General features: G+C 36.8%; 1 long non-coding RNA gene across 3 annotated transcripts; it reads left to right on the top strand.

Annotated features, from left to right (window-relative positions):
- Positions 1–3,283: 3,283 nt before the first annotated feature.
- On the top strand, positions 3,284–12,767 carry LOC115451764. Of its 3 annotated transcripts, none has more exons than XR_005112223.1 (4): positions 3,284–3,416; positions 5,800–5,920; positions 8,796–8,936; positions 11,133–12,767. It is a non-coding gene; the product is annotated as an uncharacterized LOC115451764 (long non-coding RNA). The 3 variants fall into 3 exon arrangements; XR_005112224.1 differs by lacking the exon at positions 3,284–3,416 and adding an exon at positions 5,608–5,698; XR_003939414.2 differs by lacking the exon at positions 3,284–3,416 and having other exon boundaries at positions 5,627–5,920.
- The last annotated feature ends 989 nt before the right edge of the window (positions 12,768–13,756 follow it).

Raw genomic sequence — 13,756 nt, 5'->3', positions numbered from 1 at the left:
AGCAATAATACAAACATATAAATTGGAATCGATCCAGCTTTTACTTTGTTTAAATTGGCGGTATCGCAGTAACGAGAGACTTGCGCACCGAGGGTCCCGTGCATACGTGTAGGTATATAAGTAAACGTTCACCCATCACGACAATCGAGTCATAGTTATGATATTTTCTTGCAAAATGAAATCCATAACATTACAATATGGAATGCTGGAGGAGCATAAATTATAGACAAAGGTCTAAAAAATAGGTTTTCGGAATCTTTCCTTTATAGTTTATACATAGGTGCTACAAAACACTGCTTCATGCCAAATTTCAAGATTCTAGGTCGACTGGAAGTACCTTTTAGGTTTTGATTCCCTTGCGAGTAGTTGCGAGTTTGAAAATATGCGGCTTAAATATTTGTTTCTTTTGATTGCGTTGACTTAGATGTTTGATTTTTCACAGCTCCAAGGGACAGTAGACTTGAATAATTGATATAAATTTCAGCTTAATACGTCTACGCATTCATGAGGAAAGGGGTAGTAACCTTAAAATTATTAAAAATATTTTTATTATATGATGTAACTAAAAATATTATTAAAAATATTTTTATTATATGATGTAACTAATAATATAATATTATCAGCTATTCTTACAATAAGAGAGGTTAGAAATAATAATAATAATAGCAGGCAGATGTTCTTTTGTTCCCTAATTGTCCCTTGGGTATTTGGGTATTAATGAGTACAAAAAAGAGTATTATGAACCTTATAAACACACGTTCTGATGACGTTGCAATGGACATTGCTTAACATTGAATTTCTTAACATTTTCGCTTATAACTTTTTTATTTATAGTTCTACGACAAAAGTTACTGAACCAAAGTTGTAGAGAATTTAATTTGCAACAAAAAGTGTTTATAATTTTTTTTTTGTCAGATAAATAGTTTAAGAGATACATCGTAAAAACTATTTCAACCCAAGATGGCGGCCGTGGGACAAGGGTGGCGACCCCACAAACTTGGTTTTAGCTTTAGACTGACCCCCCTACACTTCAAAAAAATAAAATTACGTCCTCTAAAAAACGCAAGGTAAGGCCTAAAAAATGTAACATTTCAATGGACTAACAAAACTTGCACAAATACCGACTGCGCCAATGTAATGTATGCAATGAAACACAGACTATCGCGAACTGATCGTTTATTAACAGGCCCATAATACTGGACACGTATGTGGGTACTTATAAATAATTTTATATTTATGTACCCCATATACACCTCAAAAATATTCGTTATTAATGTAATATGAATACCACTTAACTACGTATGATAAGTTATTTTTACTCACAATATTAAACATCCTAAAGAATTATAGGTACTTAATTTCTCGATTCAAGCATAAACATATTACTAAACTAAGTACAATACACTATGGAAACGTAATTTTTTATTAGGTTTTTTGTTATTTCGAAGACGGTTAAATATTTTGTTAAAAAGTTTTTTTTTTAAGTTATTCTTTCGGTGCGTTAGGATGCGCGATGACGCGCACACCGTCCGAAAATTTGTTAAATTAAGTACTACATTATTATTTAATATGTAATAAGTGTATAAATAAATTAATATTAGATACAAATAATAATTATTAAAGTCCGGAAAATTTTAGTTATTTCATGACATTTACATAAAATTTATTTAACTAGATAATGCGTCATAATAAAAGTTTCTTTCAATGTATTAAATACCTTAGGCCAAAGAATATTTGGTATAGAGCTGTCATTGTTTCCTAATATGTACATGTAAGTTCCGAGTACATTATGACTTAATTTGAATGAGTACGCAATGATATTCCCTGTTACACGTTTAAAATCATATAACATTTACCTATAAAGTTTTAAATGACTCACAGTATTTTCCTCATTTTACGCACAGTTGCCATACGTTTCGACTTTCCCGGACAGTCCCAATAGGGGACCGGCCTATGTTTAACTTTGTTCATTATTCTATATGTAATGGTTAATAATTCGAAAAAGAAGCACTCCTGCGAAAATTGCATAAAAATTGGTTTAAAAAATGAGCGAGTAATTCATATTTAAAATATTGTAACGTGCAGAAGTGGGCGCGTTGTGGGGATATCGCTTCATCTGTTTCTTTCGCACGCGTCGCAATTTCCGATGACGTTAAATGTGGGTATTTCATCTTTTTTCTGTTTCTTGTTAATTAACCCTTCCACCGACATTCTAAGACTTATAACTTGTTGATTTTTTACCGGATTTTAATAATTTCTTTTCTGTTATAATTTATGTAACGTAAATATTTGACAAAAGTAAAGAACAAAAATGAGTCCGGCACCCTATTATGACGGCGTCATGCCGTATACCAATATACTTCATACCGATCTTTGTTAAGCCCTTAGTTAATTTTTTTTCTGTAGACATATGACACTCGTACTGAGTTCATGCATGGCACACCGCGCTCGCCGAAACATCTTTAATTGATCAATATCTGAGTAAATAAAAAATGGGTACATTACAAACTTTATGAATCGTAAAATAGCGAAAGTCAAATAGGTTATGACAATGACGTTTTACAAATATCGCGTAATAGTCTAACAAAATTGCACATAAAAACAGCGCACTATTTGCTATAGTCACACTTGTACAGCCCTAGTAGCTCGCATTGATACGGCCCGAGCGTCGACCGTCGTGGCCATCTAGTTTATTGGTCTCTGGTTGCCATGACAGTTGATTAAAATGCATTTGTTAGTTAAAAATAAGTTAAAGAGTGTATACTTATTACTAACGTGTGAAATGAAACGTTTTTTTCATTGACAGCTGGAGTATAATTTGTACATCGTCTGAAAACACAGGAAGGCATTTCATTTCTAAAAATACAAAAAGTTAGTAAGCCGACTAGCCGCGATAGTGGTTGGAGGTTGACTAAGTGAATGTCGGGCAATTACCTTGCTTTCGTCTTGCCAGTATTGAGCTCGGACAACGTATCTATGTAATAACAACATCTTAGGGTTTATATAGTATTGCATTTCGCGCTTGAGCGTGACGCTCTCAAATGTATACGTGTAACGGATTTTTGCTTTAATGATCAGATGTCAAATATCCTTCCGCATAAAGTCCGCTTTAATACATTGATGTAAATAAAGAAATAAAAGTATCAAGGAAAATTACGACACATTGTTGAAAACTTGTACTGACTAAAAAATATTCACCCATTTTCCACAAGAAATTGTCCTGATTTTGCCATGAAAAGTGGCAACCCTTATATTACGATAACATACAAAAGCACACACAATCCATTGACATTCTTAGTGAAGCGCGGTCTGTCGAGCCGAGTGCCCGCGACAGTATTGTGAACTAGTGCTATATTTATTATTACCCACGTGATATTGTTTCTGTGAACAGGAAGAGGAAAACACTGAAGTCTGAGGTATTTTTTTTTTATTGCGTTGTTTGGTAGGATAGGGCCATTTTATAAATTTTATATATTCCCAGTGCTAGGAAAAATAATGCAATAGTAGCAATGATAATTGATAATTTGTAAAAATTAAGTGTTTGTATCATGGGGTTATTGTATGCATTTACGGTGTAGTTGGTGATCAAATTATATTTTATCATTTTTTTTATGCGGGTGTTAGGTGTGCCATATTTGAGCGTTGTTTTGTCAATGCAAGATCAGTATTGTATAAAAATAACACAATTCGATACTGTTTGCTCAAATTGTGGAAATATTTGAACTGTAATTCGACATCTAAAAAACGAACCTAAAAACGATTTATTGTGTTTATGCGGCGCCACACATAGCAAATATATTTGCGTATTTGTGCAGTTTGTTTAAATGTTTGCGTATTTGCCATTCGGTATCCGTTTTTCGACCACACACCAAAGCGTTCAGAGTTAAAAACTTTGAGTATCCTGCCACACTCGCGCAAGTTCAGTTTTATGGAGTTGCTTGAAGGAGAATCGATAATATCGAAACCTAAAAGTAAAAGCCATAACAATTTAAATTTGCTCAGTGTCGCCTGGATCAGAACAACAAGTTAGTTGTTAGCTTGCTTTATATCGGACTTTTTAGTTTATTTTTTTATAGGTACATGTAATAAATAGGGTAATTAAGGTGCGTTGGGGTTAAATCGGACGCTTTTTCGACGTGTTAAACAGTCTTCTCGAATTATTTTTTTACAATAATTCTATAGGAGCTATCATAATAAATCATTAACTTAGCTACATGTTATTAAATATACTAAATGGTATATATTTTTAAATTTCTTAAATATAACAGTCAATGTTTTATAGGGCTTTAAAAAAGTACCATACTTTTAGAAATTTGTGAGAAAGATAGGACCTTCACAGGTATAGTTCGGACTACTATCTAAAACCGTATATGTAAAAGGGATTCTAAAATCCATAAAAAGAGTAAATTCTGATCTAGATAGTCATTTATAAACATTTAAAAATTTAATAAATTTTCGTAAGATATTTTTAGAAGCGAACTTTGTTTTTTAATATTTCTAGGCATACGATCTTACCCCTCATGATTGACACTTGTAAATATTTTTTAAAAATATTCGAAGAAATAGTACATACACGTGTAAATAAATAACAAATAAACTAAATTGATCATTCCCCTGAGCTTAAAAAAATACATAATTACTGAGTTCAGACATTTTCGTGTGTAAATTTTGACACAAACTTGCAATATTTTACAAGTGCTAGATCGAACGATTTTTATCCGTTCTTTAACGACAAATAATTGTATGCGTGTAGATCGGATCTCATGGAATAAAAATGGAAAACACCTATAGTGTTTCGACAAATTTGAATAAACAAGTCACAAGATTTATTTCCTTTATGATACTATATAACTGCAAAAGTAATTGAAAACAGTAAATACTAAATTATAATTAGGCAAATTCGTGCATGGGGTTAATCCAGATCTGAAGGGAACGACGAAATACCGATATTCTGTTTGTTAGCACCGTAAACATTATTTATTTGACGGAATCTTTCATGTGAACTAGTGGAACGTAGATAATAAGATGGGGTCGCAGGTAGTGTTGTCTAAGAACAAAAGATTATAACACAATTGCAAGTTATTTCATTTATACGGTGTTACACCTCCTACGATTTTACCCCCAACGCGCTTAGTACAAGTATACCGCGTCCACAAAATCGCGGTCCATCGTGTTTTTTGGCTCTTTGAATACTGTGAGCGAATTAATTTGCAAAGCCTGTATGGCAGGTCCAGGAAAAACCGTGTTCAAATGTGTGGAAAAGTCTTTGTTCAAATATTTGTCTGTATGTGGCACCGGCATTACGCAAACGTAACACATGGAAATGTAATTTATTGGAATTTATCGTTATATTTTTATTATAATATTCTCCCGACGTTTCGAAGACTTTGCAACCTTCATGATCGCGGGGCGGACTAAAGTGCAGCTCGTCCGAAAACTCAACGTTGCAATGTATTCGTTGCAGAAAATTACGATATTAAGGACCATGTTAAATTAAAAAAAATAGTAGTATTTCGAGATATAAAGGCCTGTTATATTGTTTGGCGGAGGTATTTACTGCCGCTCAGCCCTCTGACTGTCATGGCGACCAGAGACCAATAAACCAGATGGCCACGGCTGTGCTTGTCATTGTTCTGAGCACGGCTGTCGACGGCTGACGTCGGCTGCTAGGGCTATACAAGTGTGAATATAGCAAATAGTGCGCTGTTTTTATGTGAAAATTTTGTTAGACTATGACGCGTATATTTGTAAAACGTCATTGCATTCACTCATGACAAATTTAATATTATCTTGTTCCAGTATCATCATTACTTATTTAACCTTGTAAGCCATCTTCCATACCAAGAATGGGCTACGCCACCGATATTGATGTTCCAGAAGAAAGACAGGAGCCATCTGATGCGGAAATTGTTAAGGAACTGTACGTATCACCTACATTGATTTTTAGAGTTCGTTAATCTATGTAATGGCGTGGTGTAACCGCTCGGCCGGGAGCGGGGGTGCTGCGAAAAACAATAGGGTAGTTGACTGGTTTTAAAAATACATTCAACAGTTAAAAAAAATTAACACAATATTGACTAATTAAAAATGCTAAGTACGCTAGTTTATTTAAAAAAATAACAAATTTATAAAGAAAATGTTTCATTTTAATTAGTCAATAACTCCAAAATTGCTAACCAGTATACACATGTTATATTTATTATTTTATTTATAGATCTTATGTCGCGTGTTGGTCGGCAAGTACAAAGAAATTTAAAGCGGTCCCATAATGCGACCTTAACACGTATAAAATAGAGTCTATAATTAGGTTTTTTTTTGTCAATTTGAATGTTTTACGATCGCGAAGTTGCATCGTTGACGCGTACGCGAAACTGAACTAATCACAATCTATTGATTATGTTTCTATCGGAGGCTGTCATTACGATTTTACTGTGGATTTATGAATTTTGCGATAGGTATTGTATGGAAAATACAATATCATTTTGTCCGATCCGGGATTCGATCCCGAGACCTCAGCAAAGCATCCGTACTATAATACAACTGCGGCACCGAGGTAGTCACAAATTAACTGTATTAAAAATAATTTGAAGTATGAAATAACTTTTAAAGGAATAAGCAATCTTCAAATCATCATTAGGTATTGGTAAACGCATTTGCTATTTTGAGTATGTTTAGATACCTGGTAGGACGCCGCACGGCGCCGTGACGCATCGCGGCGCTCGACATTTTTAACCGACTTCAAAAAAAGACTTTTTTTTGTATCTTGGTTACCTCGGAACTCGCTCATTTATGAACCGACTTGGAAAATTCTTTTTTCTTCGAAAGAATATCTCTCCAGATTGGTCCCATAAAATTTTCTTCAACCTCGCTTCAGTAGTTTGGTTTTAAAACTAAAAAAACTAGAATAATTATGTCGTTCAAGAAAACGAAATAGCGAATTTAGCTTTCCTGTGACGATTTTTGTTATATTTTTGCATTGAGTTTGGTTGAGTGTACTTCTCACATACTTATACATATAGCATAACACCTTTTCCCCTTTTCAGGGGTAGGCAGATGTGTAACATTTCAACGCGATAGCCGTACTGCGTGCGAAGAACATTAGTTGTGTTTTTGCGTTGGGTTTAGTTGACTCTACTTCTTACATACATACATACATATATATAGCATCACACCTTTCCCCTTTTCAGGGGTACTCAGAGGTGTAACTCCTCAGCGCGATAGTCGTATCGTGAGCGAACCTCGCTTCAGTAGTTTGGTTTTAAAACTAAAAAAACTAGAATAATTATGTCGTTCAAGAAAACGAAATAGCGAATTTAGCTTTCCTGTGACGATTTTTGTTATATTTTTGCATTGAGTTTGGTTGAGTGTACTTCTCACATACTTATACATATAGCTTAACACCTTTTCCACTTTTCAGGGGTAGGCAGATGTGTAACATTTCAACGCGATAGCCGTACTGCGTGCGAAGAACATTAGTTGTGTTTTTGCGTTGGGTTTAGTTGACTCTACTTCTTACATACATACATACATATATATAGCATCACACCTTTCCCCTTTTCAGGGGTACTCAGAGGTATAACTGCTCAGCGCGATAGTCGTATCGTGAGCGAAACACAACTACGCCATCGAGACGGTCTAATTTTTACTAACATTAAAAAGCAAAAAATAAATAATTTTAACAAAAAATTAAACCGCTTTATCTTGCTTAACTAGCAATTTTAATTAGGCACCGACTCCAAAATTGGTATACAATATATACCTGTTATGTGAAATTATTATTGGTTTTTAAAGGCGGTTTAATTTTTACCTCAAAGTATTACATTACCTAATTATTATCAAGATTGTAACTTCGTAATTAATTGCTTGTGTGAATTGCCAGACTTGCAGAATGATATTTTATTGTTATGAATGTTATACATTTAACTAGGTACCATTGAACGTATTTAGAATACCTACTTATCTAGTAATATGGATATAACTACCTACATAAGAATATGTGTGTTTTGATCTATAAGAATGAAACCACTTTAAAATTACAGAAATCATGTGTTATGTGTACCTAACTTATGCAATTGTGGTTGTTTGATTAGTGTTGTTTGTTGCTTATGACGATAGTTTGAGCATAGAAAATATTGTTCTAATGAAATGTGATGATTAGTGCGTGATGTTTATGTTGACGTTGGAGTCTTGTACGTCCACCTTGCAGGTGGACAGACGACTTGATAAACGTCGCGGGAATACATTGGATGCAGGCAGCTTTCGACAGGTCCGTCTGGAAATCTTTAGGGGAGGTCTAATTGCTGATTGAGTGATGCGACACGACACAAAACCCTAGGTAGTTAAAGCGACGACATCAGCTGTTCGATTGCGGCGCGGCGCCACGCGACGAACTACCCTTGCGCTCCGAGTGTGCATCACTTGCTGCATGCGCATAATAATATTATCAATGACTGTATTCGATGTTGCCTCTCCGACGAATTCGAGTATAGTAGTAGTGGCAAAAGGGTGTGTAAAAATAAAATGACTATTTTAATATTTATTTTGTTTGAAAATTTTACTTTTTAATTTTAGACCTATGGTTAGAGTAACTTATTGTAAACGGTTACTTTCAACATGACTTTTTCCCAGTTAAATTTAAGTCTAGGGTTACAAAATAAGCCTGTATATAATACAGGGCTGATATTATTATTATTATATTATCGCTTATATCGAGCCCGCCAGCTAAACAAAATGACTAAACTTAGGTACTTGCCCATTGCGTGTGACAAACTTCAACTCTTTCTTTTTGTTTTCAGATCAGACATACAAGGCTTGCCTGAAAAAATCCCTGAACGGTACCCAAATAAGCCATTATCCGTGCCGCCAGACACGCCCGAAGGCGATGAACAACTCAGCGAGTGACTCACCTGTACGGTGTACCTGACCTGTAATGACAGGTAAGCACAAACCAAACAATATACGACGGTTGCAACTCTAATTGTAGCAATTGGAAGGAAAATTAGATAGTGGGACAGATATGAGTTTTTAAGGTCACAGAAGAATCACCAAAACCCTTTCTCATTATTGAAACATCGATAGATTATAAAAGATTCTGGAATTAATTGAAATGTAAAACATTTAAGTATGCACGCATCCTCACCTTTTATCTCAGAAAGGGTAGGCACCAACTGTACGTTTGAATTCCATCCCAAAAATGTAAAGGTAGCAACCTTATCGCCATATCGGGTACAAACTCCAGACTCCGCGCTGATACTGAGTAGAAATACCACTTTGACCGACCCAGGAATAGAACTCGACACCCCAGCACTGCAGTCGTATCGTAATACAACTAGGTACGCCACGTTTTTTGTAGTCATTGTTTTCATTACGCTATCCTTCTTAACAAAAATACTTTCAATTATGGACACCACACACTCACTTACATTTTAACCAGATCCTCCTCAGGGGGGCCAACGAAGGGCGAACGAAAACGTACTATGCCGTAGTCCTGCCTTTTTGGGAGATCCCCCCTTCGAGTGAAGGGGGGGTTAAGGGCAAGGAGAACCATCGTATCAAATAGCGAGGCCCTACCCTTTGCCGGCCACACATACATACACAAATAGAAGACTACAGCGAATCTCATCACTCATTCCACAATTAAAAACAGGGAAAATAACGTCATCACGCTTTGCATTGATTGATAACATTAAAAAATCTAAATGTGCCTAATTAAACATAATGTTTTTTAATTTTTCTACTCTGAGTTGGACTATTTTTTTTTAATCCTTAATTTCGAATAAAAAAATTAAATACCGAAAAATCTTGACGTCATACACACGGTTGAATGAAGTAGTTTCTTGATACACTTTACTATTTATAATAATACTATTTATAATATCAGCCCTGTATTATATACTTGCCCACTGCTGAGCACGGGCCTCCTCTACTACTGAGAGGGATTTGGCCTTAGTCCACCACGCTGGCCTAGTGCGGTAGACTTCACACACCTTCGAAATTCTTATAGAGATGTTCTCAGATGTGCAGGTTTTCCTTCACCGTTAAAGCGAACTATAAATTCACAAAGAATACACACATGATTTTTAAAAACGTCAGAGGTGTGTGTCCTTGGGATTTGAACCTGCGGACATTCGTCTTGGCAGTCCCTTCCACACCCAACTAGGCTATCGTCGCTTATACATTAAGGAGAGGAAATAAACTGTCATTTCACTTTTATAACTGCAAAGCAAACGCCATTACCACTTGAGCCGTATATATGACTGGAGGTGTGCCCAGCTTGGGCTGAGCACCGCCGTGTTCTCACAACGGCCATCGGTGGCGGAGACCTCTCGCGTCGGGGCCTGGTAGAAGCCATGCTCCGGGGCGAGAGAGAGTGGGACGCAGTCACCTCCTTCTGCGAGGACGTGATGCTCGCAAAGGAGGTGGCGGAGCGGATACGGCGCCAAAGCGCCCAACGTCCCATCCGCCACGGCAGACGCACAAGACGCGGGCGTCGAACGTCTGCTGAGGATCGTCGGCCTCCGTAGGCGCGGACCGTCGGGTGACGAGCATTGGGTAGCCCGTCGCCCGAAACACCCCAACGGCCCGTGTGTTCGGCGCGTAGTGTTCCACGCGCGCCTCGAAGAGCAGTGTCAGAGTAATTTGCGGGGCCCTTTAGGGCCGGTGCCTGCCTAGGTCTCAATGCCACCGGATCTTGGACCTAGACACATAGGCAAAGGATGGGAACACCGTAGGTTTTTAGTCGGTAAAAGTCTGACACGCCCTCCCGCCCATCCCAAGGCGGGAGATAGTCAACTGACGATTTACCTACGTAAAAAAAAAAAAAAAAAAAAAAAAGCCGTATATATGACGTCATTTGGTGCTTACGTCGTGTAGAGTAAAACAAAATTCAAAGTGAAAATCTTGAATGAAAATATCAGAAGTTTGAAAAAAGAAAAATTATGGGTCTCATTATTTTAGATCTAGTTTCATAAAAATATAAAAAAATTGAGTATGTATAAAATGAAATGTTGTCAATTGCAGCTTCGCCACCGAGGTAGTCAGAGAGAGATAGTTGTAGCAGCATATCAAACTTCTGGAACCATATACTGTAACTAAATAAGGTATACTTACTCATAAATGCATTTTTGTTCCAGGACAAAAGAACTTCCTCCCGTGCAACTTACCCAAGCATCATCGATTAAGTCATTACGTATTAGAATTACTTATAGTGTCTACCAGTGGCGAGGGGCCAAATTATCCCAAACGGAACCCGACACAACATAATATTGGTACTTATACGCATAAACGCTGTTTGCAAATCGTTGTAATAATTAGACTTTACATACATTACGAAAGGGAAGCAGGATTCGGGTTTTAGGGACCCTTTGCCACTGGTGTGTACTATTGCTATTGTTTCTGACAAAGTCACGGAAGATATATCACCTACAGTTGCTAAAGAAGAACCGGTTCTAACAGAAAAATCTTCTGAAAATCCATCTCCAACAGAAGCCACATCAGTAAGCTCAGCAGCTAAAGAACCTTCACCGGAAGTTGTAGATGAACATCCTTCTTCAACATCATCGGCACTTCAAGAACCTTCAACGACTATTGCAGTTTCAGTTATTACTGTTGAAGATTCAGTTTCTACGGCTGTGCCTCTAAAGACAACTCCTGAAGAGTCTACAACAACCGAAAATTCTGAAGCATCTCCCACTGAAAAAGTTGATTTTCAATAGTGCAAAAACAAATTATATAAAATAAATTCTATAATAGCAAGAGCGTCGCCAGCCGCTGGCCCAGGGGGGGTTGATAAGGAGAATGACAAAAATATGAATTGTAGGTAAACTTGAGAGCACATGTTGCACTACTCCCCCTCTCCCGCTTTAACAATAACATAAAGCAGAGCGTAATTGAGCGTACGGAATATTGGGAAAGTAATTGGTGAATTCAGTCGTATTTCGACGTACGGGAATGGTCGATCAAGTAAGTCAAGACTTAGGAAATGGTTGCTTTACATTTGGCAACGTTTTTAGAATCTGTTGGGGGGCCAGCTGCCCTTCCTTTCGCCCATGGCGACGCCCTAGTATAATAGAGATTTTAAATGTTTGTAAATAAATATAAAAAGTAAAAAGTGTTCTTGATTCTGACAGTAATCGTTTTTTTTGTTCCTAAATCAAAGATATTATTTATTACATTTGTGCTCCAAATGTTATCACCAATTGGTGATTGATTCCTTCCTAACCGAATTTCAGTCACGGCAGCAAATCTCAACGGAGATCAGCCACGCAGGAGATATTATAGTGCACAAGTGTACTCACTATTTCTCCACTCTCATAGTCCTTTGAGAGGGCAATCCGACATGACCGGAGAGAGTTCAGCCGCAAGATCGACGGCTTTACGTGCTTACCGAGGCACGAAGTATTACAACGACAACTTCCTGACTCCGAGCTGCGACTGAGTATTTTTTTTTAAGATGAAAAAACCCAGTCGCAATTATTTTGATCCGACCCGGAATTCGAACCCAGGACCTCAACGCGGTAGTTGTACTCATACTGTGTACAATTACAACTACGCCACTGACGCAGTAATCGGTAATAAGTCGCAGTCTTATTTGAAATGTCAGTGTGACATGACGTCACAGTGTGTGTATAATTATTTCATACATAATTCCAGAAGTTCACATAAATTATAAAATGCGCCATCTATTGTCAGAAAGCTTTTCGATATCTGAAATTAATCGATTTGTGTAATCGATATCCTTTTTCTTATGCTACGGAAATGACGCAAAATGTACTATTTAATATCTACCAATAACAAATTTAATTTTCACACGATACTTTTAAATAAATAAGTATATTTAAGTATGTGTCTAAAAATATAGATTTCTACCACTACTTTTGTTCATGAAAAATGGGTATGATTCGTACAAACAGAGCCAAGAGAAAAAGATTGGCTTCCATCTGCCATAATACCTTAGTCTTGATCCTTATCGGCAGTGTAGGTACTTAATATTCTTCTACATAGCTATAAATTTGTGTGTGCGTCCCAATATATTATACAAATAAATGTTTCTTTCTTCCTCTCTCTCTTTCTTTGTTCCTAGTACACAACATACGGACAACCGGGAAACACATACCTGATTGATCCACCAGGACTACGGTATACCAGACAATGCAATATAATAGATTGTTTTATTTATTTATACACATATTATAACACCATAACAGTTAATACTCATGCGATGTTATACAAACTTAATATTAACAATTGGTTTCAATACATCTATGAGTCATTTCTGTTAATTTTCTCAGGTTGCATATAAATATATCCAAGCTCTGGGATATTATATTACGCAATCGTATGGCCCGTGACAAGTGTGCAAAGCTCAGTACATTTGTTCGTGGTATTTGGAGGCGGAACAGCGGTAGGTGGCGCTTTGTGCTGATGCGGCCAATCGACATTCGACACGCACTGCGGCGCGGAGAGCACCTCCGGCAGGTGTACCCACCCGCGCCACACTTTGCACATTAATTATAAAATAAAATACTTTATTTATCAGGTAGGCGAACAAAGTTGCACTTATGATCCGTCAAAACAAAGCATAAGAATAATTATTATTATTTCTGAATAACACTCAAAACTTTTATAACAACGGATATTTTAAATTAGGGATAAAATTCTTATGGAATATATGGCATAAGGTAAATTAAGTAGCCGGCTTGGGTTGGCAGGTAGGGGGAAATATAAGGCTAACCCGTCGCGATCCTTACCGGTGAGG

This window comes from Manduca sexta, chromosome 2, assembly GCF_014839805.1.
Source record: "Manduca sexta isolate Smith_Timp_Sample1 chromosome 2, JHU_Msex_v1.0, whole genome shotgun sequence".
Taxonomy (NCBI): domain Eukaryota; kingdom Metazoa; phylum Arthropoda; class Insecta; order Lepidoptera; family Sphingidae; genus Manduca; species Manduca sexta.
This window is presented reverse-complemented; position numbering and strand designations above follow the sequence as displayed.